The following is a 16,712-nucleotide window of genomic DNA, read 5'->3' as shown; positions in this document are numbered from 1 at the left end:
TAATGCAGTACAGAGAATATTGAGTCCTTCAAGAGGCATGAAAGAAAACCATTATTGTGTTGATTGTTCTCTCCACCTCCCTGCAACAGACACAGGATGGATGAATTAAAGTTATCCTACCAGACATAGGAGTCCTGAATGGGCCCACCAGTCTTATATATCTCGCCTGATCGAGCCTGATCGAGCGATGAGCGTGGTATCATGTTGCAAGTGGCTGCATGGCTTAGCTTACTAAATGCAAATGCATAAGAGTAATATTCTTAGCATTTCTAGAGCCTACGGCCACACCACACTGAATGCACCCGATCTCGTCTGATCTCGGAAGTTAAGCAGTGTTAGGCCTAGTTAGTACCTGGATGGGAGACCGCCTGGGAATACCAGGTGCTGTAGGCTTTTTTGTGTTCCAAGTTCAGGAAGTGAGCCATTTCACAATTGCCTTTCAAAACTGCAAGGTCTAGCCGACTAGATGCTTAAAAGTACAAAACTCACAAGGCCCAGAGCCTACGGCCACACCACACTGAATGCGTCTGATCTCGGAAGCTAAGCTGTGTCGGGCCTCGTTAGTACCTGGATGGGAGACCGCCTGGGAATACCAGGTGCTGTAGGCTTTTTTGTGCTCCAAGTTCAGGAAGTGAGCCATTTCTCAATTGCCATTCAAAACTGCAAGGTCTAGCTGACTAGATGCTTAAAAGTACAAAACTCACTAGGCCCAGAGACTACGGACACACCACACTGATTGCGCCCGATCTCGTCTGATCTCGGAAGCTAAGCAGTGTCGGGCCTAGTTAGTACCTGGATGGGAGACCACCTGGGAATACCAGGTGCTGTAGGCTTTTTTGTGCTCCAAGTTCAGGAAGTGAGCCATTTCACAATTGCCTTTCAAAACTGCAAGGTCTAGCCGACTAGATGCTTAAAAGTACAAAACTCACTAGGCCCAGAGCCTACGGCCACACCACACTGAATGCGCCTGATCTCGTCTGATCTCAGAAGCTAAGCAGTGTCGGGCCTAGTTAGTACCTGGATGGGAGACCGCCTGGGAATACCAGGTGCTGTAGGCTTTTTTGTACTCCAAGTTCAGGAAGTGAGCCATTTCTCAATTTCCTTTCAAAACTGCAAGGTCTAGCTGACTAGATGCTTAAAAGTACAAAACTCACTAGGCCCAGAGCCTACGGCCACACCACACTGATTGCGCCCGATCTCGTCTGATCTCGGAAGCTAAGCAGTGTCGGGCCTTGTTAGTACCTGGATGGGAGACCGCCTGGGAATACCAGGTGCTGTAGGCTTTTTTGTGCTCCAAGTTCAGGAAGTGAGCCATTTCTCAATTGCCTTTCAAAACTGCAAGGTCTAGCTGACTAGATGCTTAAAAGTACAAAACTCACTAGGCCCAGAGCCTACGGCCACACCACACTGATTGCGCCCGATCTCGTCTGATCTCGGAAGCTAAGCAGTGTCGGGCCTAGTTAGTACCTGGATGGGAGACCACCTGGGAATACCAGGTGCTGTAGGCTTTTTTGTACTCCAAGTTCAGGAAGTGAGCCATTTCACAATTGCCTGTCAAAACTGCAAGGTCTAGCCGACTAGATGCTTAAAAGTACAAAACTCCAGAGCCTACGGCCACACCACACTGAATGCGCCCGATCTCGGAAGCTAAGCAGGGTCGGGCCTAGTTAGTACCTGGATGGGAGACTGCCTGGGAATACCAGGTGCTGTAGGCTTTTTTGTGCTCCATGATTAGTAATTGCGCAACTTCTCAATTATTTTTCAAATTTGGTATGTTTCCAAAATAATTGTATCCCGTTTTATAGCGGAAATGTTGGACAACATCATGAGGGCTGGAGCTACCTTTTTACATAGAATTAGCATACAGGTAGTGTGTTCATGGGTAATAAATCGACTTTCACATGTAATGCAGTACAGAGAATATTGAGTCCTTCAAGAGGCATGAAAGAAAACCATTATTGTGTTGATTGTTCTCTCCACCTCCCTGCAACAGACACAGGATGGATGAATTAAAGTTATCCTACCAGACATAGGAGTCCTGAATGGGCCCACCAGTCTTATATATCTCGCCTGATCGAGCCTGATCGAGCGATGAGCGTGGTATCATGTTGCAAGTGGCTGCATGGCTTAGCTTACTAAATGCAAATGCATAAGAGTAATATTCTTAGCGTTCCTAGAGCCTACGGCCACACCACACTGAATGCACCCGATCTCGTCTGATCTCGGAAGTTAAGCAGTGTCAGGCCTAGTTAGTACCTGGATGGGAGACCGCCTGGGAATACCAGGTGCTGTAGGCTTTTTTGTGCTCCAAGTTCAGGAAGTGAGCCCTTTCTCAATTGCCTTTTAAAACTGCAAGGTCTAGCCGACTAGATGCTTAAAAGTACAAAACTCACAAGGCCCAGAGCCTACGGCCACACCACACTGAATGCGCCCGATCTCGTCTGATCTCGGAAGCTAAGCAGTGTCGGGCCTCGTTAGTACCTGGATGGGAGACCGCCTGGGAATACCAGGTGCTGTAGGCTTTTTTGTGCTCCAAGTTCAGGAAGTGAGCCATTTCTCAATTGCCTTTCAAAACTGCAAGGTCTAGCTGACTAGATGCTTAAAAGTACAAAACTCACAAGGCCCAGAGCCTACGGCCACACCACACTGAATGCGCCCCATCTCGTCTGATCTCGGAAGCTAAGCAGTGTCGGGCCTCGTTAGTACCTGGATGGGAGACCGCCTGGGAATACCAGGTGCTGTAGGCTTTTTTGTGCTCCAAGTTCAGGAAGTGAGCCATTTCTCAATTGCCTTTCAAAACTGCAAGGTCTAGCTGACTAGATGCTTAAAAGTACAAAACTCACTAGGCCCAGAGCCTACGGCCACACCACACTGATTGCGCCCGATCTCGTCTGATCTCGGAAGCTAAGCAGTGTCGGGCCTAGTTAGTACCTGGATGGGAGACCACCTGGGAATACCAGGTGCTGTAGGCTTTTTTGTACTCCAAGTTCAGGAAGTGAGCCATTTCACAATTGCCTTTCAAAACTGCAAGGTCTAGCCGACTAGATGCTTAAAAGTACAAAACTCACTAGGCCCAGAGCCTACGGCCACACCACACTGAATGCGCCCGATCTCGGAAGCTAAGCAGGGTCGGGCCTAGTTAGTACCTGGATGGGAGACTGCCTGGGAATACCAGGTGCTGTAGGCTTTTTTGTGCTCCATGATTAGTAATTGCGCAACTTCTCAATTATTTTTCAAATTTGGTATGTTTCCAAAATAATTGTATCCCGTTTTATAGCGGAAATGTTGGACAACATCATGAGGGCTGGAGCTACCTTTTTACATAGAATTAGCATACAGGTAGTGTGTTCATGGGTAATAAATCGACTTTCACATGTAATGCAGTACAGAGAATATTGAGTCCTTCAAGAGGCATGAAAGAAAACCATTATTGTGTTGATTGTTCTCTCCACCTCCCTGCAACAGACACAGGATGGATGAATTAAAGTTATCCTACCAGACATAGGAGTCCTGAATGGGCCCACCAGTCTTATATATCTCGCCTGATCGAGCCTGATTGAGCGATGAGCGTGGTATCATGTTGCAAGTGGCTGCATGGCTTAGCTTACTAAATTCAAATGCATAAGAGTAATATTCTTAGCATTCCTAGAGCCTACGGCCACACCACACTGAATGCACCCGATCTCGTCTGATCTTGGAAGTTAAGCAGTGTCAGGCCTAGTTAGTACCTGGATGGGAGACCGCCTGGGAATACCAGGTGCTGTAGGCTTTTTTGTGCTCCAAGTTCAGGAAGTGAGCCCTTTCTCAATTGCCTTTTAAAACTGCAAGGTCTAGCCGACTAGATGCTTAAAAGTACAAAACTCACAAGGCCCAGAGCCTACGGCCACACCACACTGAATGCGCCCGATCTCGTCTGATCTTGGAAGCTAAGCAGTGTCTGGCCCCCTTAGTACCTGGATGGGAGACCGCCTGGGAATACCAGGTGCTGTAGGCTTTTTTGTGCTCCAAGTTCAGGAAGTGAGCCATTTCACAATTGCCTTTCAAAACTGCAAGGTCTAGCCGACTAGATGCTTAAAAGTACAAAACTCACTAGGCCCAGAGCCTACGGCCACACCACACTGAATGCGCCCGATCTCAGAAGCTAAGCAGGGTCGGGCCTAGTTAGTACCTGGATGGGAGACTGCCTGGGAATACCAGGTGCTGTAGGCTTTTTTGTGCTCCATGATTAGTAATTGCGCAACTTCTCAATTATTTTTCAAATTTGGTATGTTTCCAAAATAATTGTATCCCGTTTTATAGCGGAAATGTTGGACAACATCATGAGGGCTGGAGCTACCTTTTTACATAGAATTAGCATACAGGTAGTGTGTTCATGGGTAATAAATCGACTTTCACATGTAATGCAGTACAGAGAATATTGAGTCCTTCAAGAGGCATGAAAGAAAACCATTATTGTGTTGATTGTTCTCTCCACCTCCCTGCAACAGACACAGGATGGATGAATTAAAGTTATCCTACCAGACATAGGAGTCCTGAATGGGCCCACCAGTCTTATATATCTCGCCTGATCGAGCCTGATCGAGCGATGAGCGTGGTATCATGTTGCAAGTGGCTGCATGGCTTAGCTTACTAAATGCAAATGCATAAGAGTAATATTCTTAGCGTTCCTAGAGCCTACGGCCACACCACACTGAATGCACCCGATCTCGTCTGATCTCGGAAGTTAAGCAGTGTCAGGCCTAGTTAGTACCTGGATGGGAGACCGCCTGGGAATACCAGGTGCTGTAGGCTTTTTTGTGCTCCAAGTTCAGGAAGTGAGCCCTTTCTCAATTGCCTTTTAAAACTGCAAGGTCTAGCCGACTAGATGCTTAAAAGTACAAAACTCACAAGGCCCAGAGCCTACGGCCACACCACACTGAATGCGCCCGATCTCGTCTGATCTCGGAAGCTAAGCAGTGTCGGGCCTCGTTAGTACCTGGATGGGAGACCGCCTGGGAATACCAGGTGCTGTAGGCTTTTTTGTGCTCCAAGTTCAGGAAGTGAGCCATTTCTCAATTGCCTTTCAAAACTGCAAGGTCTAGCTGACTAGATGCTTAAAAGTACAAAACTCACAAGGCCCAGAGCCTACGGCCACACCACACTGAATGCGCCCCATCTCGTCTGATCTCGGAAGCTAAGCAGTGTCGGGCCTCGTTAGTACCTGGATGGGAGACCGCCTGGGAATACCAGGTGCTGTAGGCTTTTTTGTGCTCCAAGTTCAGGAAGTGAGCCATTTCTCAATTGCCTTTCAAAACTGCAAGGTCTAGCTGACTAGATGCTTAAAAGTACAAAACTCACTAGGCCCAGAGCCTACGGCCACACCACACTGATTGCGCCCGATCTCGTCTGATCTCGGAAGCTAAGCAGTGTCGGGCCTAGTTAGTACCTGGATGGGAGACCACCTGGGAATACCAGGTGCTGTAGGCTTTTTTGTACTCCAAGTTCAGGAAGTGAGCCATTTCACAATTGCCTTTCAAAACTGCAAGGTCTAGCCGACTAGATGCTTAAAAGTACAAAACTCACTAGGCCCAGAGCCTACGGCCACACCACACTGAATGCGCCCGATCTCGGAAGCTAAGCAGGGTCGGGCCTAGTTAGTACCTGGATGGGAGACTGCCTGGGAATACCAGGTGCTGTAGGCTTTTTTGTGCTCCATGATTAGTAATTGCGCAACTTCTCAATTATTTTTCAAATTTGGTATGTTTCCAAAATAATTGTATCCCGTTTTATAGCGGAAATGTTGGACAACATCATGAGGGCTGGAGCTACCTTTTTACATAGAATTAGCATACAGGTAGTGTGTTCATGGGTAATAAATCGACTTTCACATGTAATGCAGTACAGAGAATATTGAGTCCTTCAAGAGGCATGAAAGAAAACCATTATTGTGTTGATTGTTCTCTCCACCTCCCTGCAACAGACACAGGATGGATGAATTAAAGTTATCCTACCAGACATAGGAGTCCTGAATGGGCCCACCAGTCTTATATATCTCGCCTGATCGAGCCTGATCGAGCGATGAGCGTGGTATCATGTTGCAAGTGGCTGCATGGCTTAGCTTACTAAATGCAAATGCATAAGAGTAATATTCTTAGCATTCCTAGAGCCTACGGCCACACCACACTGAATGCACCCGATCTCGTCTGATCTTGGAAGTTAAGCAGTGTCAGGCCTAGTTAGTACCTGGATGGGAGACCGCCTGGGAATACCAGGTGCTGTAGGCTTTTTTGTGCTCCAAGTTCAGGAAGTGAGCCCTTTCTCAATTGCCTTTTAAAACTGCAAGGTCTAGCCGACTAGATGCTTAAAAGTACAAAACTCACAAGGCCCAGAGCCTACGGCCACACCACACTGAATGCGCCCGATCTCGTCTGATCTTGGAAGCTAAGCAGTGTCTGGCCCCCTTAGTACCTGGATGGGAGACCGCCTGGGAATACCAGGTGCTGTAGGCTTTTTTGTGCTCCAAGTTCAGGAAGTGAGCCATTTCACAATTGCCTTTCAAAACTGCAAGGTCTAGCCGACTAGATGCTTAAAAGTACAAAACTCACTAGGCCCAGAGCCTACGGCCACACCACACTGAATGCGCCCGATCTCAGAAGCTAAGCAGGGTCGGGCCTAGTTAGTACCTGGATGGGAGACTGCCTGGGAATACCAGGTGCTGTAGGCTTTTTTGTGCTCCATGATTAGTAATTGCGCAACTTCTCAATTATTTTTCAAATTTGGTATGTTTCCAAAATAATTGTATCCCGTTTTATAGCGGAAATGTTGGACAACATCATGAGGGCTGGAGCTACCTTTTTACATAGAATTAGCATACAGGTAGTGTGTTCATGGGTAATAAATCGACTTTCACATGTAATGCAGTACAGAGAATATTGAGTCCTTCAAGAGGCATGAAAGAAAACCATTATTGTGTTGATTGTTCTCTCCACCTCCCTGCAACAGACACAGGATGGATGAATTAAAGTTATCCTACCAGACATAGGAGTCCTGAATGGGCCCACCAGTCTTATATATCTCGCCTGATCGAGCCTGATCGAGCGATGAGCGTGGTATCATGTTGCAAGTGGCTGCATGGCTTAGCTTACTAAATGCAAATGCATAAGAGTAATATTCTTAGCGTTCCTAGAGCCTACGGCCACACCACACTGAATGCACCCGATCTCGTCTGATCTCGGAAGTTAAGCAGTGTCAGGCCTAGTTAGTACCTGGATGGGAGACCGCCTGGGAATACCAGGTGCTGTAGGCTTTTTTGTGCTCCAAGTTCAGGAAGTGAGCCCTTTCTCAATTGCCTTTTAAAACTGCAAGGTCTAGCCGACTAGATGCTTAAAAGTACAAAACTCACAAGGCCCAGAGCCTACGGCCACACCACACTGAATGCGCCCGATCTCGTCTGATCTCGGAAGCTAAGCAGTGTCGGGCCTCGTTAGTACCTGGATGGGAGACCGCCTGGGAATACCAGGTGCTGTAGGCTTTTTTGTGCTCCAAGTTCAGGAAGTGAGCCATTTCTCAATTGCCTTTCAAAACTGCAAGGTCTAGCTGACTAGATGCTTAAAAGTACAAAACTCACAAGGCCCAGAGCCTACGGCCACACCACACTGAATGCGCCCCATCTCGTCTGATCTCGGAAGCTAAGCAGTGTCGGGCCTCGTTAGTACCTGGATGGGAGACCGCCTGGGAATACCAGGTGCTGTAGGCTTTTTTGTGCTCCAAGTTCAGGAAGTGAGCCATTTCTCAATTGCCTTTCAAAACTGCAAGGTCTAGCTGACTAGATGCTTAAAAGTACAAAACTCACTAGGCCCAGAGCCTACGGCCACACCACACTGATTGCGCCCGATCTCGTCTGATCTCGGAAGCTAAGCAGTGTCGGGCCTAGTTAGTACCTGGATGGGAGACCACCTGGGAATACCAGGTGCTGTAGGCTTTTTTGTACTCCAAGTTCAGGAAGTGAGCCATTTCACAATTGCCTTTCAAAACTGCAAGGTCTAGCCGACTAGATGCTTAAAAGTACAAAACTCACTAGGCCCAGAGCCTACGGCCACACCACACTGAATGCGCCCGATCTCGGAAGCTAAGCAGGGTCAGGCCTAGTTAGTACCTGGATGGGAGACTGCCTGGGAATACCAGGTGCTGTAGGCTTTTTTGTGCTCCATGATTAGTAATTGCGCAACTTCTCAATTATTTTTCAAATTTGGTATGTTTCCAAAATAATTGTATCCCGTTTTATAGCGGAAATGTTGGACAACATCATGAGGGCTGGAGCTACCTTTTTACATAGAATTAGCATACAGGTAGTGTGTTCATGGGTAATAAATCGACTTTCACATGTAATGCAGTACAGAGAATATTGAGTCCTTCAAGAGGCATGAAAGAAAACCATTATTGTGTTGATTGTTCTCTCCACCTCCCTGCAACAGACACAGGATGGATGAATTAAAGTTATCCTACCAGACATAGGAGTCCTGAATGGGCCCACCAGTCTTATATATCTCGCCTGATCGAGCCTGATCGAGCGATGAGCGTGGTATCATGTTGCAAGTGGCTGCATGGCTTAGCTTACTAAATGCAAATGCATAAGAGTAATATTCTTAGCATTCCTAGAGCCTACGGCCACACCACACTGAATGCACCCGATCTCGTCTGATCTTGGAAGTTAAGCAGTGTCAGGCCTAGTTAGTACCTGGATGGGAGACCGCCTGGGAATACCAGGTGCTGTAGGCTTTTTTGTGCTCCAAGTTCAGGAAGTGAGCCCTTTCTCAATTGCCTTTTAAAACTGCAAGGTCTAGCCGACTAGATGCTTAAAAGTACAAAACTCACAAGGCCCAGAGCCTACGGCCACACCACACTGAATGCGCCCGATCTCGTCTGATCTTGGAAGCTAAGCAGTGTCTGGCCCCCTTAGTACCTGGATGGGAGACCGCCTGGGAATACCAGGTGCTGTAGGCTTTTTTGTGCTCCAAGTTCAGGAAGTGAGCCATTTCACAATTGCCTTTCAAAACTGCAAGGTCTAGCCGACTAGATGCTTAAAAGTACAAAACTCACTAGGCCCAGAGCCTACGGCCACACCACACTGAATGCGCCCGATCTCAGAAGCTAAGCAGGGTCGGGCCTAGTTAGTACCTGGATGGGAGACTGCCTGGGAATACCAGGTGCTGTAGGCTTTTTTGTGCTCCATGATTAGTAATTGCGCAACTTCTCAATTATTTTTCAAATTTGGTATGTTTCCAAAATAATTGTATCCCGTTTTATAGCGGAAATGTTGGACAACATCATGAGGGCTGGAGCTACCTTTTTACATAGAATTAGCATACAGGTAGTGTGTTCATGGGTAATAAATCGACTTTCACATGTAATGCAGTACAGAGAATATTGAGTCCTTCAAGAGGCATGAAAGAAAACCATTATTGTGTTGATTGTTCTCTCCACCTCCCTGCAACAGACACAGGATGGATGAATTAAAGTTATCCTACCAGACATAGGAGTCCTGAATGGGCCCACCAGTCTTATATATCTCGCCTGATCGAGCCTGATCGAGCGATGAGCGTGGTATCATGTTGCAAGTGGCTGCATGGCTTAGCTTACTAAATGCAAATGCATAAGAGTAATATTCTTAGCATTTCTAGAGCCTATGGCCACACCACACTGAATGCACCCGATCTCGTCTGATCTCGGAAGTTAAGCAGTGTTAGGCCTAGTTAGTACCTGGATGGGAGACCGCCTGGGAATACCAGGTGCTGTAGGCTTTTTTGTGTTCCAAGTTCAGGAAGTGAGCCATTTCACAATTGCCTTTCAAAACTGCAAGGTCTAGCCGACTAGATGCTTAAAAGTACAAAACTCACAAGGCCCAGAGCCTACGGCCACACCACACTGAATGCGTCTGATCTCGGAAGCTAAGCTGTGTCGGGCCTCGTTAGTACCTGGATGGGAGACCGCCTGGGAATACCAGGTGCTGTAGGCTTTTTTGTGCTCCAAGTTCAGGAAGTGAGCCATTTCTCAATTGCCATTCAAAACTGCAAGGTCTAGCTGACTAGATGCTTAAAAGTACAAAACTCACTAGGCCCAGAGACTACGGACACACCACACTGATTGCGCCCGATCTCGTCTGATCTCGGAAGCTAAGCAGTGTCGGGCCTAGTTAGTACCTGGATGGGAGACCACCTGGGAATACCAGGTGCTGTAGGCTTTTTTGTGCTCCAAGTTCAGGAAGTGAGCCATTTCACAATTGCCTTTCAAAACTGCAAGGTCTAGCCGACTAGATGCTTAAAAGTACAAAACTCACTAGGCCCAGAGCCTACGGCCACACCACACTGAATGCGCCTGATCTCGTCTGATCTCAGAAGCTAAGCAGTGTCGGGCCTAGTTAGTACCTGGATGGGAGACCGCCTGGGAATACCAGGTGCTGTAGGCTTTTTTGTACTCCAAGTTCAGGAAGTGAGCCATTTCTCAATTTCCTTTCAAAACTGCAAGGTCTAGCCGACTAGATGCTTAAAAGTACAAAACTCACAAGGCCCAGAGCCTATGGCCACACCACACTGAATGCGCCCGATCTCGTCTGATCTCGGAAGCTAAGCAGTGTCGGGCCTTGTTAGTACCTGGATGGGAGACCGCCTGGGAATACCAGGTGCTGTAGGCTTTTTTGTGCTCCAAGTTCAGGAAGTGAGCCATTTCTCAATTGCCTTTCAAAACTGCAAGGTCTAGCTGACTAGATGCTTAAAAGTACAAAACTCACTAGGCCCAGAGCCTACGGCCACACCACACTGATTGCGCCCGATCTCGTCTGATCTCGGAAGCTGAGCAGTGTCGGGCCTAGTTAGTACCTGGATGGGAGACCACCTGGGAATACCAGGTGCTGTAGGCTTTTTTGTACTCCAAGTTCAGGAAGTGAGCCATTTCACAAATGCCTTTCAAAACTGCAAGGTCTAGCCGACTAGATGCTTAAAAGTACAAAACTCACTAGGCCCAGAGCCTACGGCCACACCACACTGAATGCGCCCGATCTCGGAAGCTAAGCAGGGTCGGGCCTAGTTAGTACCTGGATGGGAGACTGCCTGGGAATACCAGGTGCTGTAGGCTTTTTTGTGCTCCATGATTAGTAATTGCGCAACTTCTCAATTATTTTTCAAATTTGGTATGTTTCCAAAATAATTGTATCCCGTTTTATAGCGGAAATGTTGGACAACATCATGAGGGCTGGAGCTACCTTTTTACATAGAATTAGCATACAGGTAGTGTGTTCATGGGTAATAAATCGACTTTCACATGTAATGCAGTACAGAGAATATTGAGTCCTTCAAGAGGCATGAAAGAAAACCATTATTGTGTTGATTGTTCTCTCCACCTCCCTGCAACAGACACAGGATGGATGAATTAAAGTTATCCTACCAGACATAGGAGTCCTGAATGGGCCCACCAGTCTTATATATCTCGCCTGATCGAGCCTGATCGAGCGATGAGCGTGGTATCATGTTGCAAGTGGCTGCATGGCTTAGCTTACTAAATGCAAATGCATAAGAGTAATATTCTTAGCATTCCTAGAGCCTACGGCCACACCACACTGAATGCACCCGATCTTGTCTGATCTTGGAAGTTAAGCAGTGTCAGGCCTAGTTAGTACCTGGATGGGAGACCGCCTGGGAATACCAGGTGCTGTAGGCTTTTTTGTGCTCCAAGTTCAGGAAGTGAGCCCTTTCTCAATTGCCTTTTAAAACTGCAAGGTCTAGCCGACTAGATGCTTAAAAGTACAAAACTCACAAGGCCCAGAGCCTACGCCACACCACACTGAATGCGCCCGATCTCGTCTGATCTCGGAAGCTAAGCAGTGTCGGGCCTCGTTAGTACCTGGATGGGAGACCGCCTGGGAATACCAGGTGCTGTAGGCTTTTTTGTGCTCCAAGTTCAGGAAGTGAGCCATTTCACAATTGCCTTTCAAAACTGCAAGGTCTAGCCGACTAGATGCTTAAAAGTACAAAACTCACTAGGCCCAGAGCCTACGGCCACACCACACTGAATGCGCCTGATCTCGTCTGATCTCAGAAGCTAAGCAGTGTCGGGCCTAGTTAGTACCTGGATGGGAGACCGCCTGGGAATACCAGGTGCTGTAGGCTTTTTTCTACTCCAAGTTCAGGAAGTGAGCCATTTCTCAATTGCCTTTCAAAACTGCAAGGTCTAGCCGACTAGATGCTTAAAAGTACAAAACTCACAAGGCCCAGAGCCTACGGCCACACCACACTGAATGCGCCCGATCTCGGAAGCTAAGCAGGGTCGGGCCTAGTTAGTACCTGGATGGGAGACTGCCTGGGAATACCAGGTGCTGTAGGCTTTTTTGTGCTCCATGATTAGTAATTGCGCAACTTCTCAATTATTTTTCAAATTTGGTATGTTTCCAAAATAATTGTATCCCGTTTTATAGCGGAAATGTTGGACAACATCATGAGGGCTGGAGCTACCTTTTTACATAGAATTAGCATACAGGTAGTGTGTTCATGGGTAATAAATCGACTTTCACATGTAATGCAGTACAGAGAATATTGAGTCCTTCAAGAGGCATGAAAGAAAACCATTATTGTGTTGATTGTTCTCTCCACCTCCCTGCAACAGACACAGGATGGATGAATTAAAGTTATCCTACCAGACATAGGAGTCCTGAATGGGCCCACCAGTCTTATATATCTCGCCTGATCGAGCCTGATCGAGCGATGAGCGTGGTATCATGTTGCAAGTGGCTGCATGGCTTAGCTTACTAAATGCAAATGCATAAGAGTAATATTCTTAGCATTCCTAGAGCCTACGGCCACACCACACTGAATGCACCCGATCTCGTCTGATCTCGGAAGTTAAGCAGTGTCAGGCCTAGTTAGTACCTGGATGGGAGACCGCCTGGGAATACCAGGTGCTGTAGGCTTTTTTGTGCTCCAAGTTCAGGAAGTGAGCCATTTCACAATTGCCTTTCAAAACTGCAAGGTCTAGCCGACTAGATGCTTAAAAGTACAAAACTCACTAGGCCCAGAGCCTACGGCCACACCACACTGAATGCGCCTGATCTCGTCTGATCTCAGAAGCTAAGCAGTGTCGGGCCTAGTTAGTACCTGGATAGGAGACCGCCTGGGAATACCAGGTGCTGTAGGCTTTTTTGTACTCCAAGTTCAGGAAGTGAGCCATTTCTCAATTGCCTTTCAAAACTGCAAGGTCTAGCCGACTAGATGCTTAAAAGTACAAAACTCACAAGGCCCAGAGCCTACGGCCACACCACACTGAATGCGCCCGATCTCGTCTGATCTCGGAAGCTAAGCAGTGTCGGGCCTCGTTAGTACCTGGATGGGAGACCGCCTGGGAATACCAGGTGCTGTAGGCTTTTTTGTGCTCCAAGTTCAGGAAGTGAGCCATTTCACAATTGCCTTTCAAAACTGCAAGGTCTAGCCGACTAGATGCTTAAAAGTACAAAACTCACAAGGCCCAGAGCCTACGGCCACACCACACTGAATGCGTCTGATCTTGGAAGCTAAGCAGTGTCGGGCCTCGTTAGTACCTGGATGGGAGACCGCCTGGGAATACCAGGTGCTGTAGGCTTTTTTGTGCTCCAAGTTCAGGAAGTGAGCCATTTCACAATTGCCTTTCAAAACTGCAAGGTCTAGCCGACTAGATGCTTAAAAGTACAAAACTCACTAGGCCCAGAGCCTACGGCCACACCACACTGAATGCGCCCGATCTCGGAAGCTAAGCAGGGTCGGGCCTAGTTAGTACCTGGATGGGAGACTGCCTGGGAATACCAGGTGCTGTAGGCTTTTTTGTGCTCCATGATTAGTAATTGCGCAACTTCTCAATTATTTTTCAAATTTGGTATGTTTCCAAAATAATTGTATCCCGTTTTATAGCGGAAATGTTGGACAACATCATGAGGGCTGGAGCTACCTTTTTACATAGAATTAGCATACAGGTAGTGTGTTCATGGGTAATAAATCGACTTTCACATGTAATGCAGTACAGAGAATATTGAGTCCTTCAAGAGGCATGAAAGAAAACCATTATTGTGTTGATTGTTCTCTCCACCTCCCTGCAACAGACACAGGATGGATGAATTAAAGTTATCCTACCAGACATAGGAGTCCTGAATGGGCCCACCAGTCTTATATATCTCGCCTGATCGAGCCTGATCGAGCGATGAGCGTGGTATCATGTTGCAAGTGGCTGCATGGCTTAGCTTACTAAATGCAAATGCATAAGAGTAATATTCTTAGCATTTCTAGAGCCTACGGCCACACCACACTGAATGCACCCGATCTCGTCTGATCTCGGAAGTTAAGCAGTGTTAGGCCTAGATAGTACCTGGATGGGAGACCGCCTGGGAATACCAGGTGCTGTAGGCTTTTTTGTGCTCCAAGTTCAGGAAGTGAGCCATTTCACAATTGCCTTTCAAAACTGCAAGGTCTAGCCGACTAGATGCTTAAAAGTACAAAACTCACAAGGCCCAGAGCCTACGGCCACACCACACTGAATGCGTCTGATCTCGGAAGCTAAGCTGTGTCGGGCCTCGTTAGTACCTGGATGGGAGACCGCCTGGGAATACCAGGTGCTGTAGGCTTTTTTGTGCTCCAAGTTCAGGAAGTGAGCCATTTCTCAATTGCCATTCAAAACTGCAAGGTCTAGCTGACTAGATGCTTAAAAGTACAAAACTCACTAGGCCCAGAGACTACGGACACACCACACTGATTGCGCCCGATCTCGTCTGATCTCGGAAACTAAGCAGTGTCGGGCCTAGTTAGTACCTGGATGGGAGACCACCTGGGAATACCAGGTGCTGTAGGTTTTTTTGTGCTCCAAGTTCAGGAAGTGAGCCATTTCACAATTGCCTTTCAAAACTGCAAGGTCTAGCCGACTAGATGCTTAAAAGTACAAAACTCACTAGGCCCAGAGCCTACGGCCACACCACACTGAATGCGCCTGATCTCGTCTGATCTCAGAAGCTAAGCAGTGTCGGGCCTAGTTAGTACCTGGATGGGAGACCGCCTGGGAATACCAGGTGCTGTAGGCTTTTTTGTACTCCAAGTTCAGGAAGTGAGCCATTTCTCAATTGCCTTTCAAAACTGCAAGGTCTAGCCGACTAGATGCTTAAAAGTACAAAACTCACAAGGCCCAGAGCCTACGGCCACACCACACTGAATGCGCCCGATCTCGTCTGATCTCGGAAACTAAGCAGTGTCGGGCCTTGTTAGTACCTGGATGGGAGACCGCCTGGGAATACCGGGTGCTGTAGGCATTTTTGTGCTCCAAGTTCAGGAAGTGAGCCATTTCTCAATTGCCTTTCAAAACTGCAAGGTCTAGCTGACTAGATGCTTAAAAGTACAAAACTCACTAGGCCCAGAGCCTACGGCCACACCACACTGATTGCGCCCGATCTCGTCTGATCTCAGAAGCTAAGCAGTGTCGGGCCTAGTTAGTACCTGGATGGGAGACCACCTGGGAATACCAGGTGCTGTAGGTTTTTTTGTGCTCCAAGTTCAGGAAGTGAGCCATTTCACAATTGCCTTTCAAAACTGCAAGGTCTAGCCGACTAGATGCTTAAAAGTACAAAACTCACTAGGCCCAGAGCCTACGGCCACACCACACTGAATGCGCCTGATCTCGTCTGATCTCAGAAGCTAAGCAGTGTCGGGCCTAGTTAGTACCTGGATGGGAGACCGCCTGGGAATACCAGGTGCTGTAGGCTTTTTTGTACTCCAAGTTCAGGAAGTGAGCCATTTCTCAATTGCCTTTCAAAACTGCAAGGTCTAGCCGACTAGATGCTTAAAAGTACAAAACTCACAAGGCCCAGAGCCTACGGCCACACCACACTGAATGCGCCCGATCTCGTCTGATCTCGGAAGCTAAGCAGTGTCGGGCCTTGTTAGTACTTGGATGGGAGACCGCCTGGGAATACCGGGTGCTGTAGGCATTTTTGTGCTCCAAGTTCAGGAAGTGAGCCATTTCTCAATTGCCTTTCAAAACTGCAAGGTCTAGCTGACTAGATGCTTAAAAGTACAAAACTCACTAGGCCCAGAGCCTACGGCCACACCACACTGATTGCGCCCGATCTCGTCTGATCTCAGAAGCTAAGCAGTGTCGGGCCTAGTTAGTACCTGGATGGGAGACCACCTGGGAATACCAGGTGCTGTAGGCTTTTTTGTGCTCCAAGTTCAGGAAGTGAGCCATTTCACAATTGCCTTTCAAAACTGCAAGGTCTAGCCGACTAGATGCTTAAAATTACAAAACTCACAAGGCCCAGAGCCTACGGCCACACCACACTGAATGCGCCCGATCTCGTCTGGTCTCGGAAGCTAAGCAGTGTCAGGCCTTGTTAGTACCTGGATGGGAGACCGCCTGGGAATACCAGGTGCTGTAGGCTTTTTTGTGCTCCAAGTTCAGGAAGTGAGCCATTTCACAATTGCCTTTCAAAACTGCAAGGTCTAGCCGACTAGATGCTTAAAAGTACAAAACTCACTAGGCCCAGAGCCTACGGCCACACCACACTGAATGCGCCCGATCTCGGAAGCTAAGCAGGGTCGGGCCTAGTTAGTACCTGGATGGGAGACTGCCTGGGAATACCAGGTGCTGTAGGCTTTTTTGTGCTCCATGATTAGTAATTGCGCAACTTCTCAATTATTTTTCAAATTTGGTATGTTTCCAAAATAATTGTATCCCGT

The 16,712-nt window shown here is 47.6% G+C and overlaps 39 non-coding genes and 19 pseudogenes across 39 annotated transcripts; all 58 read left to right on the top strand.

The window, feature by feature from the left end:
- The first annotated feature begins 274 nt into the window (after window positions 1-274).
- Window positions 275-393, top strand: LOC138458499 (5S ribosomal RNA). Its single transcript, XR_011262427.1, has one exon. It is a non-coding gene; the product is annotated as a 5S ribosomal RNA (ribosomal RNA).
- A 106-nt stretch (window positions 394-499) lies between these two features.
- On the top strand, window positions 500-608 carry LOC138458813 (5S ribosomal RNA; annotated as a pseudogene).
- A 106-nt stretch (window positions 609-714) lies between these two features.
- On the top strand, window positions 715-833 carry LOC138454458 (5S ribosomal RNA). Its single transcript, XR_011261135.1, has one exon. It is a non-coding gene; the product is annotated as a 5S ribosomal RNA (ribosomal RNA).
- A 106-nt stretch (window positions 834-939) lies between these two features.
- On the top strand, window positions 940-1,058 carry LOC138456223 (5S ribosomal RNA). The gene has a single exon (XR_011262076.1). It is a non-coding gene; the product is annotated as a 5S ribosomal RNA (ribosomal RNA).
- Window positions 1,059-1,164: 106 nt separating this feature from the next.
- LOC138462475 (5S ribosomal RNA) lies at window positions 1,165-1,283 on the top strand. Its single transcript, XR_011265070.1, has one exon. It is a non-coding gene; the product is annotated as a 5S ribosomal RNA (ribosomal RNA).
- Window positions 1,284-1,389: 106 nt separating this feature from the next.
- Window positions 1,390-1,508, top strand: LOC138460571 (5S ribosomal RNA). Its single transcript, XR_011263252.1, has one exon. It is a non-coding gene; the product is annotated as a 5S ribosomal RNA (ribosomal RNA).
- Window positions 1,509-1,606: 98 nt separating this feature from the next.
- On the top strand, window positions 1,607-1,715 carry LOC138457190 (5S ribosomal RNA; annotated as a pseudogene).
- A 463-nt stretch (window positions 1,716-2,178) lies between these two features.
- On the top strand, window positions 2,179-2,297 carry LOC138461552 (5S ribosomal RNA). The gene has a single exon (XR_011264167.1). It is a non-coding gene; the product is annotated as a 5S ribosomal RNA (ribosomal RNA).
- A 106-nt stretch (window positions 2,298-2,403) lies between these two features.
- LOC138462221 (5S ribosomal RNA) lies at window positions 2,404-2,522 on the top strand. Its single transcript, XR_011264824.1, has one exon. It is a non-coding gene; the product is annotated as a 5S ribosomal RNA (ribosomal RNA).
- A 106-nt stretch (window positions 2,523-2,628) lies between these two features.
- LOC138454869 (5S ribosomal RNA) lies at window positions 2,629-2,747 on the top strand. Its single transcript, XR_011261525.1, has one exon. It is a non-coding gene; the product is annotated as a 5S ribosomal RNA (ribosomal RNA).
- A 106-nt stretch (window positions 2,748-2,853) lies between these two features.
- LOC138460569 (5S ribosomal RNA) lies at window positions 2,854-2,972 on the top strand. The gene has a single exon (XR_011263250.1). It is a non-coding gene; the product is annotated as a 5S ribosomal RNA (ribosomal RNA).
- A 106-nt stretch (window positions 2,973-3,078) lies between these two features.
- On the top strand, window positions 3,079-3,187 carry LOC138457188 (5S ribosomal RNA; annotated as a pseudogene).
- A 463-nt stretch (window positions 3,188-3,650) lies between these two features.
- On the top strand, window positions 3,651-3,769 carry LOC138463680 (5S ribosomal RNA). Its single transcript, XR_011266267.1, has one exon. It is a non-coding gene; the product is annotated as a 5S ribosomal RNA (ribosomal RNA).
- Window positions 3,770-3,875: 106 nt separating this feature from the next.
- LOC138455823 (5S ribosomal RNA) lies at window positions 3,876-3,994 on the top strand (annotated as a pseudogene).
- A 106-nt stretch (window positions 3,995-4,100) lies between these two features.
- LOC138458544 (5S ribosomal RNA) lies at window positions 4,101-4,209 on the top strand (annotated as a pseudogene).
- A 463-nt stretch (window positions 4,210-4,672) lies between these two features.
- LOC138461551 (5S ribosomal RNA) lies at window positions 4,673-4,791 on the top strand. Its single transcript, XR_011264165.1, has one exon. It is a non-coding gene; the product is annotated as a 5S ribosomal RNA (ribosomal RNA).
- Window positions 4,792-4,897: 106 nt separating this feature from the next.
- LOC138462220 (5S ribosomal RNA) lies at window positions 4,898-5,016 on the top strand. The gene has a single exon (XR_011264823.1). It is a non-coding gene; the product is annotated as a 5S ribosomal RNA (ribosomal RNA).
- Window positions 5,017-5,122: 106 nt separating this feature from the next.
- On the top strand, window positions 5,123-5,241 carry LOC138454867 (5S ribosomal RNA). The gene has a single exon (XR_011261523.1). It is a non-coding gene; the product is annotated as a 5S ribosomal RNA (ribosomal RNA).
- A 106-nt stretch (window positions 5,242-5,347) lies between these two features.
- On the top strand, window positions 5,348-5,466 carry LOC138460568 (5S ribosomal RNA). The gene has a single exon (XR_011263249.1). It is a non-coding gene; the product is annotated as a 5S ribosomal RNA (ribosomal RNA).
- A 106-nt stretch (window positions 5,467-5,572) lies between these two features.
- On the top strand, window positions 5,573-5,681 carry LOC138457187 (5S ribosomal RNA; annotated as a pseudogene).
- Window positions 5,682-6,144: 463 nt separating this feature from the next.
- On the top strand, window positions 6,145-6,263 carry LOC138463679 (5S ribosomal RNA). Its single transcript, XR_011266265.1, has one exon. It is a non-coding gene; the product is annotated as a 5S ribosomal RNA (ribosomal RNA).
- A 106-nt stretch (window positions 6,264-6,369) lies between these two features.
- LOC138455822 (5S ribosomal RNA) lies at window positions 6,370-6,488 on the top strand (annotated as a pseudogene).
- A 106-nt stretch (window positions 6,489-6,594) lies between these two features.
- LOC138458543 (5S ribosomal RNA) lies at window positions 6,595-6,703 on the top strand (annotated as a pseudogene).
- A 463-nt stretch (window positions 6,704-7,166) lies between these two features.
- Window positions 7,167-7,285, top strand: LOC138461549 (5S ribosomal RNA). Its single transcript, XR_011264163.1, has one exon. It is a non-coding gene; the product is annotated as a 5S ribosomal RNA (ribosomal RNA).
- Window positions 7,286-7,391: 106 nt separating this feature from the next.
- On the top strand, window positions 7,392-7,510 carry LOC138462218 (5S ribosomal RNA). Its single transcript, XR_011264822.1, has one exon. It is a non-coding gene; the product is annotated as a 5S ribosomal RNA (ribosomal RNA).
- Window positions 7,511-7,616: 106 nt separating this feature from the next.
- On the top strand, window positions 7,617-7,735 carry LOC138454865 (5S ribosomal RNA). Its single transcript, XR_011261522.1, has one exon. It is a non-coding gene; the product is annotated as a 5S ribosomal RNA (ribosomal RNA).
- Window positions 7,736-7,841: 106 nt separating this feature from the next.
- On the top strand, window positions 7,842-7,960 carry LOC138460567 (5S ribosomal RNA). The gene has a single exon (XR_011263248.1). It is a non-coding gene; the product is annotated as a 5S ribosomal RNA (ribosomal RNA).
- A 106-nt stretch (window positions 7,961-8,066) lies between these two features.
- Window positions 8,067-8,175, top strand: LOC138458409 (5S ribosomal RNA; annotated as a pseudogene).
- Window positions 8,176-8,638: 463 nt separating this feature from the next.
- LOC138463678 (5S ribosomal RNA) lies at window positions 8,639-8,757 on the top strand. Its single transcript, XR_011266264.1, has one exon. It is a non-coding gene; the product is annotated as a 5S ribosomal RNA (ribosomal RNA).
- Window positions 8,758-8,863: 106 nt separating this feature from the next.
- Window positions 8,864-8,982, top strand: LOC138455821 (5S ribosomal RNA; annotated as a pseudogene).
- Window positions 8,983-9,088: 106 nt separating this feature from the next.
- On the top strand, window positions 9,089-9,197 carry LOC138458542 (5S ribosomal RNA; annotated as a pseudogene).
- A 463-nt stretch (window positions 9,198-9,660) lies between these two features.
- On the top strand, window positions 9,661-9,779 carry LOC138461782 (5S ribosomal RNA). Its single transcript, XR_011264388.1, has one exon. It is a non-coding gene; the product is annotated as a 5S ribosomal RNA (ribosomal RNA).
- A 106-nt stretch (window positions 9,780-9,885) lies between these two features.
- LOC138458811 (5S ribosomal RNA) lies at window positions 9,886-9,994 on the top strand (annotated as a pseudogene).
- Window positions 9,995-10,100: 106 nt separating this feature from the next.
- On the top strand, window positions 10,101-10,219 carry LOC138454457 (5S ribosomal RNA). Its single transcript, XR_011261134.1, has one exon. It is a non-coding gene; the product is annotated as a 5S ribosomal RNA (ribosomal RNA).
- A 106-nt stretch (window positions 10,220-10,325) lies between these two features.
- LOC138456211 (5S ribosomal RNA) lies at window positions 10,326-10,444 on the top strand. The gene has a single exon (XR_011262074.1). It is a non-coding gene; the product is annotated as a 5S ribosomal RNA (ribosomal RNA).
- A 106-nt stretch (window positions 10,445-10,550) lies between these two features.
- LOC138462517 (5S ribosomal RNA) lies at window positions 10,551-10,669 on the top strand. The gene has a single exon (XR_011265112.1). It is a non-coding gene; the product is annotated as a 5S ribosomal RNA (ribosomal RNA).
- A 106-nt stretch (window positions 10,670-10,775) lies between these two features.
- Window positions 10,776-10,894, top strand: LOC138464778 (5S ribosomal RNA). Its single transcript, XR_011267355.1, has one exon. It is a non-coding gene; the product is annotated as a 5S ribosomal RNA (ribosomal RNA).
- Window positions 10,895-11,000: 106 nt separating this feature from the next.
- On the top strand, window positions 11,001-11,109 carry LOC138457186 (5S ribosomal RNA; annotated as a pseudogene).
- Window positions 11,110-11,572: 463 nt separating this feature from the next.
- LOC138454647 (5S ribosomal RNA) lies at window positions 11,573-11,691 on the top strand. Its single transcript, XR_011261315.1, has one exon. It is a non-coding gene; the product is annotated as a 5S ribosomal RNA (ribosomal RNA).
- Window positions 11,692-11,797: 106 nt separating this feature from the next.
- On the top strand, window positions 11,798-11,915 carry LOC138455295 (5S ribosomal RNA). The gene has a single exon (XR_011261933.1). It is a non-coding gene; the product is annotated as a 5S ribosomal RNA (ribosomal RNA).
- A 106-nt stretch (window positions 11,916-12,021) lies between these two features.
- On the top strand, window positions 12,022-12,140 carry LOC138456200 (5S ribosomal RNA). Its single transcript, XR_011262073.1, has one exon. It is a non-coding gene; the product is annotated as a 5S ribosomal RNA (ribosomal RNA).
- Window positions 12,141-12,246: 106 nt separating this feature from the next.
- LOC138457185 (5S ribosomal RNA) lies at window positions 12,247-12,355 on the top strand (annotated as a pseudogene).
- A 463-nt stretch (window positions 12,356-12,818) lies between these two features.
- On the top strand, window positions 12,819-12,937 carry LOC138461548 (5S ribosomal RNA). Its single transcript, XR_011264162.1, has one exon. It is a non-coding gene; the product is annotated as a 5S ribosomal RNA (ribosomal RNA).
- A 106-nt stretch (window positions 12,938-13,043) lies between these two features.
- Window positions 13,044-13,162, top strand: LOC138463294 (5S ribosomal RNA). The gene has a single exon (XR_011265880.1). It is a non-coding gene; the product is annotated as a 5S ribosomal RNA (ribosomal RNA).
- Window positions 13,163-13,268: 106 nt separating this feature from the next.
- On the top strand, window positions 13,269-13,387 carry LOC138462217 (5S ribosomal RNA). The gene has a single exon (XR_011264821.1). It is a non-coding gene; the product is annotated as a 5S ribosomal RNA (ribosomal RNA).
- Window positions 13,388-13,493: 106 nt separating this feature from the next.
- Window positions 13,494-13,602, top strand: LOC138458971 (5S ribosomal RNA; annotated as a pseudogene).
- Window positions 13,603-13,708: 106 nt separating this feature from the next.
- On the top strand, window positions 13,709-13,817 carry LOC138457184 (5S ribosomal RNA; annotated as a pseudogene).
- A 463-nt stretch (window positions 13,818-14,280) lies between these two features.
- Window positions 14,281-14,399, top strand: LOC138460934 (5S ribosomal RNA). Its single transcript, XR_011263586.1, has one exon. It is a non-coding gene; the product is annotated as a 5S ribosomal RNA (ribosomal RNA).
- A 106-nt stretch (window positions 14,400-14,505) lies between these two features.
- Window positions 14,506-14,614, top strand: LOC138458810 (5S ribosomal RNA; annotated as a pseudogene).
- Window positions 14,615-14,720: 106 nt separating this feature from the next.
- Window positions 14,721-14,839, top strand: LOC138455716 (5S ribosomal RNA; annotated as a pseudogene).
- Window positions 14,840-14,945: 106 nt separating this feature from the next.
- LOC138456189 (5S ribosomal RNA) lies at window positions 14,946-15,064 on the top strand. Its single transcript, XR_011262072.1, has one exon. It is a non-coding gene; the product is annotated as a 5S ribosomal RNA (ribosomal RNA).
- A 106-nt stretch (window positions 15,065-15,170) lies between these two features.
- LOC138454076 (5S ribosomal RNA) lies at window positions 15,171-15,289 on the top strand. The gene has a single exon (XR_011260769.1). It is a non-coding gene; the product is annotated as a 5S ribosomal RNA (ribosomal RNA).
- Window positions 15,290-15,395: 106 nt separating this feature from the next.
- LOC138454011 (5S ribosomal RNA) lies at window positions 15,396-15,514 on the top strand. Its single transcript, XR_011260707.1, has one exon. It is a non-coding gene; the product is annotated as a 5S ribosomal RNA (ribosomal RNA).
- Window positions 15,515-15,620: 106 nt separating this feature from the next.
- Window positions 15,621-15,739, top strand: LOC138456178 (5S ribosomal RNA). The gene has a single exon (XR_011262071.1). It is a non-coding gene; the product is annotated as a 5S ribosomal RNA (ribosomal RNA).
- Window positions 15,740-15,845: 106 nt separating this feature from the next.
- LOC138462418 (5S ribosomal RNA) lies at window positions 15,846-15,964 on the top strand. The gene has a single exon (XR_011265015.1). It is a non-coding gene; the product is annotated as a 5S ribosomal RNA (ribosomal RNA).
- A 106-nt stretch (window positions 15,965-16,070) lies between these two features.
- LOC138464249 (5S ribosomal RNA) lies at window positions 16,071-16,189 on the top strand. Its single transcript, XR_011266831.1, has one exon. It is a non-coding gene; the product is annotated as a 5S ribosomal RNA (ribosomal RNA).
- Window positions 16,190-16,295: 106 nt separating this feature from the next.
- LOC138454537 (5S ribosomal RNA) lies at window positions 16,296-16,414 on the top strand. Its single transcript, XR_011261210.1, has one exon. It is a non-coding gene; the product is annotated as a 5S ribosomal RNA (ribosomal RNA).
- A 106-nt stretch (window positions 16,415-16,520) lies between these two features.
- On the top strand, window positions 16,521-16,629 carry LOC138457183 (5S ribosomal RNA; annotated as a pseudogene).
- The last annotated feature ends 83 nt before the right edge of the window (window positions 16,630-16,712 follow it).

This window comes from Ambystoma mexicanum, chromosome 4p (assembly GCF_040938575.1).
Source record: "Ambystoma mexicanum isolate Mex_15411 chromosome 4p, UKY_AmexF1_1, whole genome shotgun sequence".
NCBI classification, from domain to species: Eukaryota; Metazoa; Chordata; class Amphibia; order Caudata; family Ambystomatidae; genus Ambystoma; species Ambystoma mexicanum.
Note: the sequence above shows the minus strand (reverse complement) of the source record. Positions and strands in the feature narration are given on the sequence as shown.